The sequence below is a fragment of the Carcharodon carcharias genome, chromosome 6, assembly GCF_017639515.1.
Source record: "Carcharodon carcharias isolate sCarCar2 chromosome 6, sCarCar2.pri, whole genome shotgun sequence".
Lineage (NCBI taxonomy): Eukaryota > Metazoa > Chordata > Chondrichthyes > Lamniformes > Lamnidae > Carcharodon > Carcharodon carcharias.
The window spans coordinates 147,362,773-147,383,086 of record NC_054472.1 but is presented as its reverse complement, the minus strand read 5'-3'; the positions used below and the strand labels follow the sequence as shown (position 1 = coordinate 147,383,086).

At 41.6% G+C, this 20,314-nt stretch overlaps 1 protein-coding gene across 3 annotated transcripts in view; it reads left to right on the top strand.

Annotated features, from left to right (window-relative positions):
* Positions 1–20,314, top strand: part of wnt3a (wingless-type MMTV integration site family, member 3A) — a 90,590-nt gene that overhangs the window by 24,110 nt on the left and 46,166 nt on the right. The window lies entirely within an intron of this gene.

Sequence of the window (20,314 nt, the reverse complement as noted above, 5' to 3'; positions counted from 1 at the left end):
TTACAGTTCACTCAGGGATTCCAAGTTGCTGTGTCAACATGCATTTTTACATGCACATGGCACTCTGGAGCTATGGATAGTGATGGTAGAGGCTCGAAATTTCTTTCCATCACATGGCTGACCAGGAATCTCCCACACTTCTATCACCCACCATTGGCATGTATTGGAAGGATTTGTAGGTTAACACCCAGCTTGTTTGGCCACATTATGAATGCATCTTCCTTGACTATCATGTCATGGGGTGGGATCTCAACCTGGAGCTTCTGGCTCAGAGGCAGGGATGCTACCCGATGCACCACAAGATCTGCCTCCTGTATGGTGTACTGTGAGAATATCTAAGGCAATAATATCTAAGGCAATACTAAAACTTATACTGCTGATATATTTTACTGTTATCTTGCTAAGGTATTTTATTTTTAGTGTGTTGATAGTACATTTTATTATTTGTATGTTGTTCGCATATGCTATGGGTACTTTTATTTATTTGTTCCTGGGATGTGGGCTGGGCCAGCATTTATTGCCCATCCCTAATTGTCCTTAACAAGGTGGTGGTGAGTTGTCTTCTTGAACCCCTGCAATCCATGTAATGTAGGAACACCCACAGTGCTGTTAGGAAGGGAATTCCAGGATTTTGATCCAGTGAAGGAATGGCAATATAGTTCCAAGACAGGATGGTGTGTGACTTGGAGGGGAACTTGCAAGTGATGGTGCATCTACTGCCCTTGTCCTTCTAGGTGGGAGATGGCACAAGTTTGAAAGGTGCTGTCGAAGGAGCATTGGTGAGTTGCTGCAGTGAATCTTGTAGAAGGTACACAGTGCTGCCATTGTGCATCGGTGGTGGAGGAAGTGAATGTTTAAGGTGGTGGATGGGGTGCCAATCAAACTAATGGTAACCTCTGAGTTGTGGTGTGAACTAACAACCACAAGGTCTTGAGTTTGAATTCCAACATAGTAACTTGTGGAGTTGAATCCATCATTGAGGTCTACCATACTTAATGAGTCATTTAATTTAAACCCCAGAGTGCCATCTATAGATGCAAAACCAATGGAATGTAGCTGCCACTCAGAATGCACTAAAGCGAATCAAATTAATAGCAAAAAGAGGAGGGATTCAGACTGAAGCAGAAACTGAATACAGGACAATGTCAAGATATGTAATCATTAGATAAAGAAACTGTGGAAAAGGGAAGCACAGAAGAAAATAAAGTTTTTCACTTCTAACATTTGAGACAAAATGAGTCACCAGTTATGAGCAGGAATAGGGCTACAAATGAAAGCTCAGATTAGCAAAATGAAAAATAATGTAGGTGAAGCTGTGGCCCAAGTGACAATTTATATCTTTACCAGGAAAGGACTACCAGGAAAAGTTAGCACAGGGAAAATAAACTTTTATAAGCTTTGAAATTATATGAATTTGACATTGTGACTAGTGGTTGTTAGAATATGCAGGTATGCTGAGACAAGTTCCAGAGGTTCTAGTGGCGCCTCTGGAGGTCTTGTGGCAGTGGGTATAGCGTCCCTATCTGAGCCAGAAGCTCTGGATTCAAGTCCCACTCCTGCATTTGATGGCCAAGGAAGGTGCGTCCATAACATGGCCAAACAGGTTGAGTATCAACTTGTAAATTCTTTCAACATACGCCATTGCAGGTGATAAGAGTGGGAGAGATTGCTGGTTGCTATGTGTTGGAAAGAAATTGGAGCATCTACCATCAATATCCATAGCTCCAGGCTACAACATGCATGTAAAAGTCTATGTTGCGGGGAGGCAATTGGCTCAGTTGGCTGGACGGCCAGTGTGTATTAGATTGGTGCCAACAAGATAAGATTCAAGCAAAATACTGCAGATGCTGGAAATCTGAAACAAAAACAAAAATAGCTGGAAAAACTCAGCAGGTCTGACAGCATCTGTGGAGAGGAAGACAGAGTTAACATTTCGAGTCCGTATGATTCTTCATCAGAACTAAAGAAAAATAGAAATGAAGTGAAATATAAACTGTTTGAGGGAGTTGGGACAGGTGGAGCTGGATAGAGGACCAGTGATAGGTGGAGGCAAAGAAGAGATTGCCAAAGATGTCATAGACAAAAGGACAAAGGGGTGTTGATGGTGGTGATATTAGCTAAAGGATGTGCTAATGGTGACATTAAGGGTAGAAAGCAGGATGAGCAAGTGACAGATGGCCCTAGTGGGGATGGGGTAAGGAGAAGGGATCGAAATAGGCTAAAAGGTGGAGATAAAACAATGGATGGAAATAAATTTTTAAATAATAATAGAAATTGGTGGGAAAAATATATATATATATATAAATAATTAGAAAAAAGGGGAATTGGAAAGTGGGTGAAGATGGAGGAGAATGTTCATGATCTGAAGTTGTTGAACTCAATGTTAAGTCCGGAAGGCTGTAAAGTGCCTAATTGGAAGATGAGTGCTGTTCCTCTAGTTTGCGTTGAGCTTCACTGGGACATTGTAGCAGGCCAAGGGCAGACATGTGGGCATGAGAGCAGGGTGGTGTGTTGAAATGGCAAGCGACAGGGAGGTCTGGGTCATGCTTGCGGACGGACCGAAGTGTTCTGCAAAACGGTCACCCAATCTGCGTTTGGTCTCTCCAATGTAGAGGAGACTGCATTAGGAGCAGCGAATGCAGTAGGCCAAATTGAGGGAAGGGCAAGTAAAGTGCTGCTTCACTTGAAAGGAGTGTTTGGGCCCTTGGATGGTGAGGAGGGGGAAGTAAAGAGGCAGTTGTTGAACCATCTGCGGTTGCATGGGAAGGTCCCGTGAGAGGGGGTTGAGGTGATGGAGGAGTGGACCAGGGTGTCCCGGAGGGAACGGTCCCTACGGAATGCTGCCAGGGGGGGTGAAGGGAAGATAGGATTCAATCCCTGTTCTAGCTGTGGTGGACTGTGGGGATCTACCTCCTTGCCCTACCTTTGGTGGAGGTCATGACACTGTGGGTCAGACCTGCCTTTGGTCAAAACTCAAGGAGAGTAGTGCCACTGCACCATCAGTGGGTAAAGAATACTTTGCTGGCATTATGTGTAACACCCAATGTATTGAAGCATTGCTTAACCAATGATGATGTTACAGTGATGATGAACCCAAGAAATTTTATATATTATTTGTATGCATTTGTTGTCTAGTTCATTACTAGTATGCTGTTGGTACATTTTAATATTGCTACATAGCTGACGTAATTAGGATTCATCTATTAATATTCCAATCTTCATGTATTTCAGTTGTATTTTCTCGACATGTGGCTGGTAAACTTTAATGTTGGTGTGCTATTACTTTATTATTTGCATGTTGCCAACATATTTTTATTGTTGGCATATGGATAATGTATTTTTATACATTTGTGCTGCTGCTAAGTGAATTGCTATTATACTTTAATATTGGTATCTTGCTAAGATATGTAAGTATTTGTGTGTCAGTGATATATTTTGATGTGGGCATTGTTGCAGATATATTTTACTATTAGGTCCCTTGTATATGGTAGATCACTAGTCCAATGTAAAGTCAGCTTGGGCCTCAAAATTACAGCTCCATCATCACCACTGAGCCAGTTGACTGGAAAAGTACATGAATGTAAGATTTATAGTACATGATAGATATCAAATATTGCTGATGTATTACTGTTGTGTTTTTTGGTATATTTCATTATGATTGTGCAACTGGTATATTTTAGAATTCAGTAGTTGAAAGTTTCAGCTCTACTTTAGATTTATTTTTTGAATCATAGTCACTACCATAAGTAATCTGTATATCTCAAGTCTGGGAGTGTTCCATATTGCTCAATATCTAATCATAGTGTTGTAATCCAGAAGTGTAACAATAGGACCCCCACCCCATCCCACCCTATGTATCAGATGGGTGTCATGTCTGTCTTATGTGTCTCCCTCATGTACTTATTCAAGCTTTCCAAAGGTTAAAAAAACACTTAATAGACAAAGCCAAGTGTGAATTATTAAGATAAAAACAAAAAAACTGCGGATGCTGGAAATCCAAAACAAAAACAGAATTACCTGGAAAAACTCAGCAGGTCTGGCAGCATCGGCGAAGAAAAGAGTTGACGTTTCGAGTCCTCATGACCCTTCGACAGAACTAGTTCTGTCGAAGGGTCATGAGGACTCGAAACGTCAACTCTGTGAATTATTAAGTTGTTTTATTTCATGGCAAGGACACATGCCATGCATCAAGCAACTTCAGAAATCTCCTTGAGAAGAAGAGACATCATAAAGGAATATACCGTTCCTATTGGTGAGCTCACATTGCCTTCCTGCTCAGCCTTCAAATTCTGAGAGGCTTGATATGAATAGGATTTGCCTCATTGAGGCTTTACTGCCACAATTAGTTGCCTGATTAAGTGCCTATATGTCTCTTTGTTCCTTTTCTTTGTATGCCCAGTCTGTGGGAGGACTGTCTCTCTCACTCTTTTCCCAATCAGTAATTCATTTGTTGGCATATTCTTGGGGGGGGGGGGGGTCAGTTCTGTCTGAAAGGTCAGCACAGTTTAGCCTTAGAGGGAGTTCAACCTTGAGCTGCTGTTGGATAACAATTTATTTCTAAAATTAATTTTAGTGTGATGTAAGTAAGCAGGGTTAAGTTTTTGCAAAAGTTTGGTGCTGTTGGAAATTCAGATGAATCTACTTATATTTTTATGCTAATGACAATGCAGCAAACCCTTTTGGAAAATGTGGATCCTTCGTGAATTGAGGGCAACATATTTGCATTAAGCACACCTGAATCCTAATCTATGCTGATACTGTGAGAATGTTACACTGCTAGAGGTGCTGGATTTCAGATGTGGCATAAACTGAGGGTATGTGATCAGTTAGTCAGTCAGTCCAGCCATGTATTCAGCTGTCCATCTATCCATCAATCCATCTCTCTTATTTCTATCCTTCTTTCAATCCTTTCTTCCTCTCTTTGGAATAGTGTAGAGAGGAATGGGTAACCTTCCACAAATGCCACATAGGGAAACAGGATTCACAGACAGAGAATTGTTAAGTTACTAGAACTGTATGTAGATACCTAATGTTAAGCAAATCTGTGGTGGACGGTGACAATGAATCAGATGCGGATGCTTTTGAGCAACGTAGTAACTCTATGGAGCAAAAGGGACATTTTATAATCCGAGAAAAGCTTCCTTTTGCAGCCATGACAAGGAGTACTGACCAAATGGCATGTTGCCTTACTGGTGCTAAGGGAAAGGAGGTCACCCAGTAGATGGAGATCTCCTGAGCAGGAAGGGTGAGCTGGCAAAGGTTGTGTACATGCTGGAAACAATCACATAGATAGAAGAATGTTTGAGGTCTTATAGAGGGAATTTAAAGAGCTCGGCACTAAAAACACTCAAGGACAATAATCTCCTGATTGCTTCCTGCTATATACTGTAGAAGCTAAGGAGAGAGTGATTCACTCTCTCGGGGCATTCGAGTGATTTAGAAAAAAGACTATCATGCAAATCACCTGATCCAAAACAGCACCAAAATATCTCTGTGGAGCAGATAAATTGAACAGGGGGGCATTTAAGCTAATTGGAGGTGAATAAATTTGAGTTTCAAGATTTCAGAGGGAGAGTAGGATTAATTCAATCTTTGGAATATCAACAGAAGACTTAGTTGAAATAAATAGCAATTAAACATCATCATGGGGAAAAGCACAGAAAGAGGCAATAACACAGTGAGAGGTGTACACATTATTGTAAAAGAAAAAATGAGCATCAAAAAAATTAAATGAAAAAACTAAGAAAAAAATTAGGATCAATCTTTCAAAAGTAGGGTCAGAATTGAGTAGCATGAATATGAATGCATGAAGTATGCAAAACAAAATTGGAGAGTTGGAAGCATAACAGTGAAGAACAAGAAAAAAGTACCATTGGTAATGGGGAACCTAAAAATAGGTCAAGTGGATGAAATTAGTGAACTTAATGTAAGTTAAAAATGATAATGGGGAAAATAATAAGACTTAAGATAAACAAATCTTTATAACTTGAAAGTTTCCAAACCAGAGTATGAAAAAAGTTGAGAACTATGTGAAAAGGTGAAAAAAGGAGGGATTTCTTCTCTCAGAGGATCGTTAGTCTTTGGAGTTCCCTTCCCCAGCGAGCAGTGGATGCTGGGTCACTGAATATATTCAAGGCTGAATTAGACATATTTTTGATTGACGAGGGAGTCAAGGGTTATGGGGGTAGGCAGTAAAGTGAAGTTAAGGCCTCAATCATATCAGTCATGATTTTACTGAATGGCAGTGCAGGCTCGACAGGTCGAATGGCCTACTCCTGTACCTATTTCTTGTGATCTTATGAAAATTGCAGATGCCTTAGTCACATTTTTCCAAAGCTCTCAAAATTCAGGAATTGTGCCTTTGAATTTTAAAATTTCAAATGTCACTCCATTATTTAAGAAGAAAGGGATAGAGGAGCCAGGCAATTAAAGACCTGTAAATTTAATTTCAGTTATGGAAATGTCTCGGGAATTTATCATCAGAGAGAGCTTGGCCAAGCATGAGCCCGTAAAAAAGAGAGTTGGCATGGACTTGTGATGGGTAGCTCATGTCTAGCTAACATCACTAACATGGATGATTGGGGAGCATATATGGATGCTACGAATGTCCAGAAAGTATTTGATAACATTCTGCACAAGAGTTTATTAGCATAAGTAAAAGCCCACAGAATTGTAAGTAACTTTCTGACATGGTTTGGAGATTAGTTGGAAGATTGGTGACAGAGAGTAGGGATAAAGGGAACATTCTCTCATTGGCAGGATGTAATAAGTGACATTCCTTGAAATCCGATGGCATTACCATCGCTGAATCCTCCACCATCAATATCCTGGGGGTTACGATCAAGCAGAAACTGAACTGGACCAGCCATATAAATACTACAAGGGCGGGTCAGAGGTTGGTAATTCTATGGAGAGTAACTCAGCTCCTGACTCCCCAAAGTCTGTCCACCATCAACAAGCAAGTTAGGAATATTATTAGAATCATATCTCTCAAAACTGATTTTTTCTTTTACAAAATGGAAGGACATGGCATGATCTGGACATTTGGATGTTAACCTGGGATTTTTTTTTTAAGTTCACCTTGGAACTATGAGCAAGCCGGCCTCTTCCAAGAAATCACCTGTCCTTTATGGTACTTGAGAAAGATCTAGTTGTTTGTTTTGAACTGCAATCACTTTAACTGATGGTGAAAAAAGCTGAAAAGGAATGTTGGTAACTTGCTGGAAATCACATGGGTGAGAGGGAAAAAAAAACCTTAAGTTGTGAACCTGCTTGTTTTGAAGCCAGTCTAATTGGGGCAGAAGCTGAGAAAGGAAGGCTGCCTAACTGGCCCCCTCTCTCTACCTTGCCTAAAATTGTGTGCAGCTATCAACCTGTAGCCAGAGAACCCTCATATGAGTGTAACCAGTCTGCACTTAGACCTGCAAAGCTGAGACCAATTGGTGAGAACTTCCAGACATCCACCAGGACCAGTGGCATCATCACACAAGGGAACTCTAGGTCGACAGCATTGAGACCCCGCAGACATTATCCTTAATATTATAACACCCATCCTCTAAAGCCCATCTCTGCAGACAGACTATCTGTTTGCCCTTTGTTTGTCTGTGTATGTGTCTGTATGTGTGTAAGTATGGGCACTGGGGGAATTCTTTAGGAAGAGATAGATAGTTTTACTTCCTGATTATAATTGTGTGTTAACCAGTACTTTCAGCTTGTTGAAGAAACTTTGTTTTAAAATAAATTAATCATTCTGAGTTTTTGAAAGAAGCCTTGCCAGAGTCTCTTTTCTTCTGGGTACTAGAGGTATATATACACTATTGGGCAACTTGGTGAGAAAATTAAACATTTAAATTAAAACAGCCTGAGGAATACTGGGGCTTGATAATTCGCACAAGCCTCCCATCCCGGCCATAACAGTGTGATGAAATACTCTCCACTTGTCTGGAAGAGTGCACCACTAATAACACTGTATAAGCTCAACACCGTCCATGCCAAATCAACCCATTTGATTGGCACCCCATCCTCTACCTTAAACATTCACTCCCTTCACCTTCAATGCACAGTGGTAGCAGCGTGTACCATCTACAAGTTCCACGGTGGCAACTCACCAATGTTCCATTAACAGCAACTTCCAAGCCCCACCTCTAGCACATAGAAGGACAAAGGCAGCAGAATCCCACACTATCAACATCCTGGGGGTTAGCATTAGCCAGAAACTGAACTGGGCTAGCCATATAAATACTGTGGCTACAAGACCAGGTCAGAGGCTAGGAATCCTGTGGTGAGTAACACACCTCCTGACCCCCAAAAGTCTGTCCACTATCTACAAGGCACAAGCCAAGAGTGTGATGGAATACTCCCCACTTGCCTGGATGAATGCAGCTCCCACAATACTCAAGAAGCTTGACACCATCCAGGACAAAGCAGCCTGTTTGATTGGCACCACATCCCCAAACATTGACTCCCTCCACCACCGACACACAGTAGCAGCAGTGTGTACCATCTACAAGATGCACTACAGAAATTCACCAATGCTCCTTAGACAGTACCTTCAAAACCTACAACCACTACCATCCAGAAGGATAAGGGCAGCAGATACATGGGAATACTACTGCCTGGAAGTTCCCATCCAAGTCACTCACCATCCTGACTTGGAAAAATATCGCCATTCCTTCACTGTCGCTAGGTCAAAATCCTGGAACTCTCCTTAAGAGCACTGTGGGTGTACCAACACACATGGACTGCAGCAGTTCAAGAAGGCAGCTCACCGCCACCACCTTCTCAAGGGCACCAAGGATGGGCAATAAATGCTGGCCCAGCCAGCAAAGCTCATACCCCATGAATGAATGAAAAATTTACCACTTGTAAATTCCCCTCCAAGTCACACAGCATCCTGGCTTGGAACTATACTGTCATTTATTTACTGTTGCTGGGTCAAAATTCTGGAATTCCCTTCCTAACAGCACTGTTGGTGTCCTTATACCACATGGACTGCAGCAGTTCAAGAAGGCAACTCACCACCACCTTCTCAAGAGTAATTAGGGATGGGCAATAAAGCTGGCCCAGCCAGTGAAGCCCACATCCCATGAACAAATACATTTTTTAAATGTTGCACAGGGATCTGCCTTACTCTTCATCACTCATGTTAATGACTTGGATGATGGAGTAGAAAGTTGCGTATTCAAGATCGAAGCTAAAGTTAGGAGCCACAATAAATTGTGGATATGGGTTGCATGACGGTGTAAAAGTACATAGACTAAGTGAATGGGAAAAACTATGGCAGATGGAGTTCAATGTAGGGAAGTGTGAGGTTATCTATTTTGGATCCAAAAAACACAATTAGGAATATCTTTTTAATGGTGAGAAGTTTAGCTGTGGACAAGCAAAGGTACATACAGGTAAACAAAGTTTAGATACACAAATCACTAAAAGCTTGTGCTTGTTCACAGGTAAAACTGGTAGTTAATAGCATTGTGGGATTCAAATATGAGTAATTTGAAACGTGACGTGTAAAAGGTACAGCCTCCTTGGAAAGTACAGGCTCTGGAAGCCCTCTACCACTTAGGTTTTCCTCATGTTATACCTGGATCTGTTGCAGACAAATTGAAAAGTGATTGCCTGCTATGATTAGTCAACAATTCCAGTATCATTTTGTCATGGAACTACTGCAAGGTGAAATAGGTGGGACTTGGTTCATTTTCACCCAGCAATTTCTAAGCTCCGAAAAGGTGATAGGATTGCTGATCTTTTTCTCAAAGGGCTTAGAATACAAAAGTGAGGAAGTAAAGCATCAGTTGAATAGAGCTTTGGAATTCTGTTTTGGCATCAAACCTTGAGGAAAGATTTTTCAGCTTTGGAGGGGCCTATTACAGCTTCACCCGGATAGTATCAGTGTTAATTTATGAGGACAGGTTGCATGATTGGGGGTTGTAATCCCTTGAGTTTAGAAGGTTAAGGGGTGATCTAACTGAACTTTTTAAATAACAAGATTCAATAGATTTGATATAAAAAAAGATATTTTGAATGGTGGGGAAATCCAGAAAACAGATTTTAAGATTAGAGCTAAGCCCTTCAGGAGTGAAATCAGGAAACACTTTTTCATACAAAGGATAGAGGAATTATGGAACTCTTTCCTCAAAAGGCTGTAGGCATTGGGAAACTTGAAATGTTCAAGGCTGAGGCTGATAGATTTTGTTAAGTATTGGTATCAAGGGATATGAAACAAAGGTGGGTAACTGGAGTTGAGGTACATTTCAGCCATGATTTAATTGAATGATGGGACAGGTTCAAAGGATTGAATGGACTCCTCCTGTTGCTCCCATATGGTAGAGGTATTAATATAATATTTGTATCATAGTCGTGGGTCTGGATTTTATGGGGCACCACAGCACCCACCACAGTGGAGCCTGCCCATGATCCTGATGATTGCCCCATAGCAATTTAACACTGGGTGTAGTGCTAATTGCTTTAAGGCATGATGTCTGCCCTGTCTTAATCAGATGGCTGGCAGCTCTGTAGCCCCAGCAGCACCAGTTGAGTGTGGTAGCCAACGTTGGGACTACAGGCAATCCCACCATGCTAAGGAGGCTAGGTAAGTCCGAGGTCAAGGGGAGTCCCAGCAAGAGGGTGGGGGGGTTGGTGAGGGGACTCTCAGTGTGCAGGGTGAGGGGAATAGAAGTCTGGTTCAAGGTGCCAGGGGGACATTTAAAGGAGAGAATGAACTTGGAAATGTTGCCTCCATTGGACCCTCTAGCCCGGGCAGGATGAGGCCTTTAAGTGGCTATTAGAAGGGCCTCAATATTACCAAAGGCAGGCAGGCCATCTGATGCCTCTTCCACCCCCCGTAACATTTCGGACAGGTCGTGGGCAGGTGGATAGACAGCGGGAGGGTCATGTGCTGGATTTACCTACGTAAAATGACGCAGGATGACGTCGGGTGGAACTCCGCAAAATCAGTTGTGCGCCTGCCAACCTGTCAATGGCCAATTGAGACCATTGACAGGATCAATTAAGCAATTAAAGGACCTGCCCGTCTAACCTTAAGCTTGGTGGGCTGGCCAGGAGCCCTGGCGGCAACTAGAAAAAACATGAAACCTCATCCACCGGTGGGATGAGGTTTCATGTAGGGTTTTAAAAATTTTAATAAAGTTGTTATGGAAATTATTAACATGCTCCTACTCATGTGGCATTGTCACATGAGGGGACATGTAAGGGGATTTTTTTTCCTTCTATTTTTAATATTGTTGAAAGTAGAGCCAATCTCCCTGAGGCTGCACTTAGCATGCACGAAAGACCGCACTCTTGATTTTAGGGATATCCCCCCCCGCCCACACAGGGAGTGCATAGCGCTTCCCTGAGGACGTCATGCTGGGCGGGCCTTAATTGGCCCACCCAGGTAAAATGGCGCCGCACCTCTGATCGGGGGCGCTGATCGGAAGCGCGCCCGCATGCGCCAGCCCATCAACTCCCCGCCCCCCCCCCCCCAATCGGGGGAAAATTCTGCCCTTAGGATCCTGTTTATGATCCCTCTGGAGACCAATAAGCTAAAATATACAAACTTCACAAACAATGCCAATGGAAGAAACCGATGGACAAGATTTCACATTTTATAACTCATACTTTAACAAGCAAATCAAAATCAACATAAATTAAAACATCAATTAACAAACAAATTGTATTCAATCGAAACCATAAATTACACTCGAACTAGCCAAAATAACAAAGATTAGTTCTCACAGACTTACTGGGATTTCCCTTAGCACACTTGGCACCATGTGCAGCCACAAAGTATTTCACAACTGTGTTTTCCTCATTTTCCTTCAACTCCTTTACTTCATCCATGACTTAGTCATTTATTCACCTCCAATAGCAGCTTTACTCCATCTGAGTTCATGGATAGATTCATCACCAAAAGGGCACACTTCTCCAGTACCTCCCTAGCTCAGATCACAACAGTCTTGAGATTTCAATATTTTTAGCTGTCCCACACATTTAGCCTGCCTGCTTTGACCTCCTGCTGAAGTCTGATCTCTGAGACCTTTGTGTTTCTTTTCCCACTCAACTTCCATTTCCTTAGCAATCTCAGATCAAAGTCTGTGTTTTAAAGTCTGATGTCACAGCCAGGAATCCAAAGTTACAAATCCCCTTTCCCAGAAACTTGAAGTTTTGGTTTTTCTTTAAGTTAGGGACTGCCCCAAAAAATATACAGACTCTGAAACCAACGTTAGTGCAGACAACAGCTGCTTCTCCCTTGAACTCACAAACAGCAGATTTCATCACAACTCATGATAAAATAAATCAGCGTTTTGAAATGCATGGGTCAGTCCAGAATAGGCAGCAGGGAATTTTTAAAGGCAAATTTAAAACTTTTTTGAAAGAAGTTACAACTTAGATTTTAGGTATGGGCTACATGGAATTGGATCACCTAGGAAGGGTAGGCATCATGCATGCAAGAGCAAAGGACATTAGTGTCACTCATCATAAAGGACTGAAAACAATAGAAATAGACAGTAGGATAGGAAGGCTTTTTATTAACAAACCCTGAAAAAGATAGAAAAGAAGCATAATGAAAAACTATATGCAAAAAAATGAAAAACCTGAAATGACTGAGCTAAAAGTGGAATAGTGATATTGATTACAATTGGCACAGGGGACTCTCTCTCTCCCCTCTTACCCCCGGCGGCAAATAAGGTACTACTCCCTCACCCCCATCCTTCCTGCCCCACAGCAGCCTGTGCTGTGAAAGTTATTATGCAGCAGAAGTGGATGAGGCCCTTACGTGGCCATTTAAGGGTCTCAATAAGTCCAAGGGTGCCTGGGCTGCCTGACGCTTTCCCCAACCACTGGAATGTGAGAGACAGGTTGGGGATGCATGTAAAATCCAGCCCATGGATTATCAGAAGGCTTTCAATAAGGCGTCTCACTAGAAACTGCTAGAAAATTTCAAGTGTGGTATAAGAGGAAATGTTGCAGAATGGATTAAAAAGTTGTTTTACAAACAGAAGACAAAAGTTAGCCTATATGAGTATTTTCTGGATTAGAGAAGTGTTGGAAGTGGTGTGTCACAAGGTTCAGTGCTGGGTCCATTCTTGTTCTTGTACATTGATGATTTTCCACTTAGATATGTTTTGAATCTTAGGATACAGGGACTATTTCCACTGGAGCAGAGAAGATTAAAAGGTGATTGAATAAAGGTGTTTAAAATTATGGAAGCTTTTTAAGGAGCGAATAGAACAATTTGAATTGAGCAACTCCATTTCCTCTAATTAGGGATTGCAGTGATGAGGGGTCATTAATTTAAAACTTAATAATTTAAAAGCTAGGTGATGAGGAAAAAATTTCTTTAGACAGCATTGTTGGAACGTGGATTACTTGGCCACAAAATAGCTGAGGAAGAGAATTCTGTGATTCTGTGAAGAGTATTGTTGGGGAACATTGGATAAATATTTGAAACAGAGGCAGATACAGGACTGTGGAGAAATCAGAGAACAGTGATATTAGCTTTGGATTGTGCTAACAAAAAGCTAGCAAAGACTTGATGGGCAAAATGGCCTCCTATTGTGCTGTAATTTTCCATGGTTTTATGAAGCAATGCTGACATATTTTAATGTTAGTATTTTTGTGAGTAAATTTTTTTAAAATGTGAAATAAAATCTGAAAAGCTGGAAATTTGAAATAAAAACACCAGCTCTAAAGAGAAAAGACAGCTTAAAAGGATGACTGAACTTTTTTCAGTATTTGGAGCATTTTCAGTTTTTATTTGGTATTTTATTTTTGGCGTGCTGGTAGTAAATTTTAATATTGGAATGTTATTGGCATATTTTAATATTGCTGTATTTCATGGTTTATTTTAAAATTGATATGTTCTGGGTTTATTCTAAATTTGTTATGTTGCTGGTATCTTATTTCATTATGTTGCTGATAGATTTTATTACTGGCAGGTTGCTGGTGTACTTTAATATCTGTGTGATACTGTACATGTCATATCATTGAGTTGCTCATCTGTTTTAAATCAGTGCTTGTTATAGTTTAATATTTGAATGGCATATTTGAATATTTCATTTAATATTGAAGTTATTACTGCTACATTTAGATATCAGTTTTTAGTTGTCATTTTAATAATGTCAGCCTATTTTAATATGGGAATGTGCACAATGTATTCTGTAAGCCTGCTGGTATGCTTTGAGATTGCTGTATTTTAATATCTATATTGCTGGGGTGCTTTAATAGTGTATGACTGATGCATTTTCAGTATAGCTATGTTGTAGATATATTTTAGCATTGCCATGTTACTCGTATGTTTTAGTGTTGCTATAGTACAGGCATATCTTATATTTACTAATGATGTGTTGTAGGTAAATTTTATGTGGATGTGCTGCTAATAGTATTGATATCTTGGTGGTATTTTTCTTTATTCATTCATGGGATGTGAATGTCACTGGCAAGGCCAGCATTTATTGCCCAGCCCTAATTACCTTTGAGCAGGTGGTGGTGAACTATCTTTTTGAACCAATCTGGTGTAGGTACACCAAAGTGCTGTCAGGAAGAGAGTTTCAGGTTTTTCACCCAGCGACAATGAAGGACTACAATTTGGTTCCAAAGGTAGGTTGGAGTGTGGCTTGGAAGGGAACTTGCAAGTGGTGGTATTCACATGTATCTGTTGTCATTGTTCAGCTAGGTGTTAGAGGTTGCGTGTTTGGAATAAGCTTTTGAAGGAAGCTTAATGAGTTGCTGCAGCGCATCTTGTAGATGGTACATGATGCTGCCATTCTGTGCTGGTGGTGGAGGGAACGAATGTTTAGGGTGATGGATGGGGTGCCGATCAAGTGGGCTGCTTTGTCCTGAGTGGTGTTGAGCTTCCTGAATGCTGTTGAAGACATCCAGGCATGTGGAGACTCCTGATTTTTGCCTTGTAAATGATGTTCAGGATTTGGGAGTCAAGTTACTTGTTACAGAATTCCTGGACTCTGACCTGCCACTGTATTTAGATGGCTGGCCCAGGTAAGTTTCTGGTCAATAATAAATCCCAGGATGTTGATGATGGGAGATTCAGTGATGGTAATCCTTTTGAACGTCAAGGGGAGATAGTTGGATTTTCTCTTGTTGAAGATGGTCATTGCCTGGCATTTGTACAGCATAAATGGGTGTTGCCCCTTATAAGCCCAAGTTTGAAAGATGTCCAGGTCATGCTGCAGCTAGAAAATAACTGCATCAGTATCTGAGGAGTTGTGAATAGTACTAGATATTGTGCAATAATCAGCGAACATCCCTGCTTCTGACTCAATGATGCAGGGAAGGTCATTGATGAAGCAACTGAAGATGGTTAAGCCTAAGGCACTACCCTGAGGAACTCCTGTAATCGTGTCCTGAGACATTTGGTCCCTAAATAAAATAACTGTCTAGATTTATGCTAGGTATGACTCCAACTACTGAAGAGTTTCACCCCACATGAGTTGGGAGATGTTCATAATTTCCATAAAAACTTTATTAAAATTTTTAAAACCCTACATGAAACCTCATCCCACTGGTGGATAACGTTTCATGTTTTTTCTAGTTGCCGCCAGGGCTCCTGGCCTGCCCGCCAACCTTAAGTTAGGACGGACAGCTCCTTTAATTGTTTAATTGATCCTGTCAATGGCCTCAATTGGCCATTGACAGGTCGGCGGGCGCGCAGCTGATTTTGCTGTGCCCCCGCCTTCCTGAAAATTTAAATGGGGCGCGGTGACATCGGGAGTTCCGCCTGACATCATCCCACATAATTTTATATGTCGGCGAGCGGGCCCCGCCCCCGCTCACTGTGGGTAAAACCCTGCTCAGATAGTAGGAATAAAATGAGTAATTTTCAGGTTAGCAGGCTGTGAGTATTGGGGTAGCAAATGGATCAGTATTTGGGCCCCAGCTATTCACAATTTATATCAATAATTTGGACGTGTGGATTATATGTAATATTTCCAGGTTCGCAGATGACACAAAAACACGTGAAAGTGTGAATTGGGAGGAGGATCCAAAGGCATTTCAAAGGGATTTGGGGAGGCTAAGCGAATGGGAAAAATTTGGCAGATGGAATACCATGTGGAGATATGTGAATTTATCCGCTTTGGTAGGAAAAACAGAAATACAGGCCAGGATTTTCCCCTCGTGGGGTGGGCTTGGCGGGGATGGTAGGAAGCTGACCGCAGCCCACGATTGGGGCTGAACTGCAATTTCACACTGCCGGGCCAAGTAAGGCCCGCCCAGCGTGAAACCCATGCTTCAGCGCTCAGCGCTGCTTGTGTGTGGGGGAGGGATGGAGGAGAGGAGGGCGAGAGTGCAGGTTCACGCGTGTGTGTGGGTGCGTGCTGGAAAAGCTCCCTAGGGCATGGAGCTGCCTCAGGGAACTGAAGCTGTATAAAAAATAAAGAAATTTAAGGTGTTAAAAAACATGTCTCCTCATGTGACAGTCACATGAGCAGGGATGTGTCATTCATGAAAAATCAAAGTTTTATTTTATTTTTAATAGTTGTGGAAAACCTCATCCCGCCCACAGTTGGCGGGCAGGTGAAGAACCCAGGCGGCCTTCGCATTTTTCATGGAACCTCATCCATTGGCGAGATGAGGTTTCATGAAGAGTTTATTAATTTAATAAAATGTTTCATATACGTTGATAAACATGTCCCACGTCATGGGACATATCTGAATAATCTTATTTTTTTATTTATCACATTTTTTACGACTTTTCCTAATCTCTGAGGCAGCTCCGTGCCTCAGGAAGATTTCTGTGCTCTTTCACGCACGGGTACGCATCACGCCAATTAAGACCCGCCCACATAAAATGGCGGTGCGCAGCTGACTGCAGGCGGTGATCGGCTACACACTCACCTGCGCCCACTCCCACCCAACCTGCCCAATGGGGAGAAATTTCTCCCCCTGGAGTATTGTGTGGAGTTTTTGTCTCCTTCCCTGAGGAAAGATATACTTGCCCTAGAGGGAATGCAATGAAGGTTCACTAAATTAATTCCTGGGATGGAATGACTGCCCTAAGAGGAAAGATTAAATAGACTGGGCCTTTATTCTCTGGAGTTTAGAAGAATGAGAGGTGATCTAATTCAAATATACAAAATTCTTACAGGGCTTGACAGGGTAGATGTAGGAAGGATATTTCCCCTGTCTGAGGGCTCTAGAACAAGGAGACAGAGTCTCAGAATAAGGGATAGGTGATTTAGGACTGAGATGAGGAAGAGTTTCCTCACTCCAAGGGTGGTGAATCTCTGGAATTCTCTACTCCACAGAGCTCTGGAGGCTTTGTTGTTGAGTATGTTCAAGACTGAGATCAATAGATTTCAACATATTTAAAAACATCAAGGGATAAGGGGTTAGTGCTGGAAAACAGTGTTAACTAGAATATCAACCATGATCTCATTGAAATGTAGAGCTGGGATAAAGGGCTGAATGGCCTATTCCTGTTACTATTTCTTGTTATGTTTAATATAAGAATGTGTTGATGGGGTTAGATGAGGAAGAAGAGTGGGGAGAATATGGAACATGTTGGGTTGAATGGCCCGCTTCTTGGTTGTATTCAAGCATTCAAAAGGGAATTAGACTGTTAGCTGAGAAGAAAGGATGTGCAGGGTTATGGGAAGAAGGCGGGGGAATGGTACTAGGTGAGTTGCTCATTTGGAAAGCCGGTGCAGCCACAATGGGCCAGTGCCATAATGATTCTGTGATTGAACCTCCAATTTTAAGATTGTTTTAGCCTGGCTTGCATAGTTTCCACCTTGCTAAAAATCTTTGCAAACGTCTGAGCTCTGGCTCTATGCTAGCACTCTCATCTCTGAGACATAAGAATCTAGATCCAAGACCATCTCCACAACATCAAAGCCAACACTTCACTACGTTACTGAGGGAGTGCTGCGCTTTCATATTTCAGATGAGACTTTAAACTCCATCCATTCTTTCAAGTGGACCTAAAAGATCCCATGGCACTATGCTGAAGAAGAGCAATGGTGTGCTGACCAATAGTTATCCCTCAACCAATATCACTAAACAGATGATTTGGTCATTAGCACATTGCTGTTTGTGGAACCTTGCTTGTATGCATACTGACTGTTGCAACTCCCTGAGAACATTTTTTAGCTGGCTGGGCGGGCATACGCCCGACTCGCTCGAGTGTAAAATGATGCGCAATGACTTCGGGCGAGTGCCCCAACGACTTTGGGTGAGTGTCCTGACATCATTGCGCACTCGCATGATATTTCGGTCAGAGGGCGCACGCTGTAGTCGGCAACCCACCCGCCGACAATTAAAAGGCCTATTAAGGCCATTAAAGAGTTAATTTAAATAAATTTTTCTCTGCCCAGCCAACCTTATGGTTGAAGGGCAGGCAAAAAGGCGAAGCGGCCTTTGCACATTTTTGGAAATCTCATCCATGGGCGGGATGAGGTTTCCAAAAGCAAATAAAAATACAAGAAAAATGTTTTAATTTAATTAATAACATGTCCCCACTCATGTGACAGAGTCACATGAGGGGACATGTTTTATAACATTTATAAATTAAAAAAAAAATTTGTTCATCCCCCTGAGGCAGCTCACCCCGCTTGCCCTTCTCCCTCTGCTCGCACAGGCAGCGCTGAGCGCTGAAGTTTATGTTTCACACTTGATGGGCCTTAATTGGCCCACCAGCGTAAAATCGCCTTCCGGCCCCAATCGCGGGTGGCAGTCAGCTTCCCAATCGCCCCCGCCCGCCGGACAAGGGTGAAATTCTGCCCCCTGTGTTACAACAGTGGCTATACTTGTACAAAAATGCTTCAATAGCTGTAAAGCACTTTGGGAAGTCCTGTGGTCAGGAAAGGTACTATCTAAATGCAAGTTGTTTATTTCTTTATTATTGCCATAGAGTTCCTCCTTATATTTCATGCTTAAGCCCACACCTCCCCTCCTTATAGAAATGATGGTTCAGTCCTTCCAATGATTTCTCTCTTTTAACATAATGTGTTCTACTCTATTGTTTTTACAATCTCATTCAGAGCCAAAATTCAATTGTCCCCAAACTTGCAGAACAGGTTACAAAATAACCCAAGGAATGCAAAACTTAAATGCAGACTTTCCCTTGTCACATTGGTACATTTCAATACTGCTGATATATTTTTATATTGGAGACATTGGGATATTTTTATGTCAGTGTGTTTTGCTTTTATATCTCTTGACATATTGCTGGCACATTGTTATGCTGGTGTTTTGATAATATATTGTATTATTTAACTGGTGGATCTCTCAAAGTATTGCTTGCAGCAATCCAGAACCTGGATTGTTCTTTCTTATGTTTAGCATTGTTGCATGACAGGTTAACCATAATCTGTCCATGCCATAAATAAACTAAATTTATTCCAGTAAAATGTCACTATATTAAACATTTTACAATAGCTAAAAGATACAAGCCTCAATGATGTAACATTTATCACATAATTTACAAATCCCTCTCCAAAACCTCTGTCTCAGTTATGTTTATTGTACTTATATTTTTGCTTTACCTATTGGTTTATAGGACTGGCTAAAGATGAAACTGTTTTATTTATTTTATTCATCCTTTCTCCCTCGCTAGAATATTTTCTTCCCAGTTATGTACATGGTGATAAAGAGTATATTTTGCTGTCCTTTACTTTCCATATTGTATTTGGCAGTTCTTGCTAAAACTGTTCTTGGTGTACCATTAAACAGGGAAGATATTTATCTCTGCAATGATCAAGTTCTTGAACTTGTGCTGAAGACTTGGACGATTGATTCAGATCAGCCAGTGTCAAATACAAAATCAAAGTACCTCATAAACATGCTCTTCAAATTCTCCAGGGCATTGGTGAGATCGCACCTAGAGTACTGTGTAGTTTTGGTCTCCTTATGCTTACGGAGAAATACACTTGCAATGGAAGCAGTTCAGAGAAGGCTCACTCGGCTGATCCCTGAGATGAACTGGTTGTCTTAAGAGGATAGTTTAAGCAGGTTGAACCTGTACTCATTAGAGTTTAGAAGAATGAGAGGTGGTCTTATTGAAACATATAAGATTCTGAGGGGACTTGACAGTATAGATGCTGAGAGGATGATTCCTCTTGTGGGGGAATCTAGCACTAGGGGGCACAGTTTAAAAATAAGGGGTCTCCTATTTAACACAAAAATTGGGAGGAATTTCTTTTCTCTAAGGGCAGTTAGTCTTTGGAATTATCTTCCACACTGGAACTGGAGGCTGGGTCATTGAATATATTCAAGGATGCACTGGACAAATTTTTGATCAACAAGAGAAGTCAAGGGTTATGGGGGCAGGCAGGAAAATGGAGTTAAGGCTATG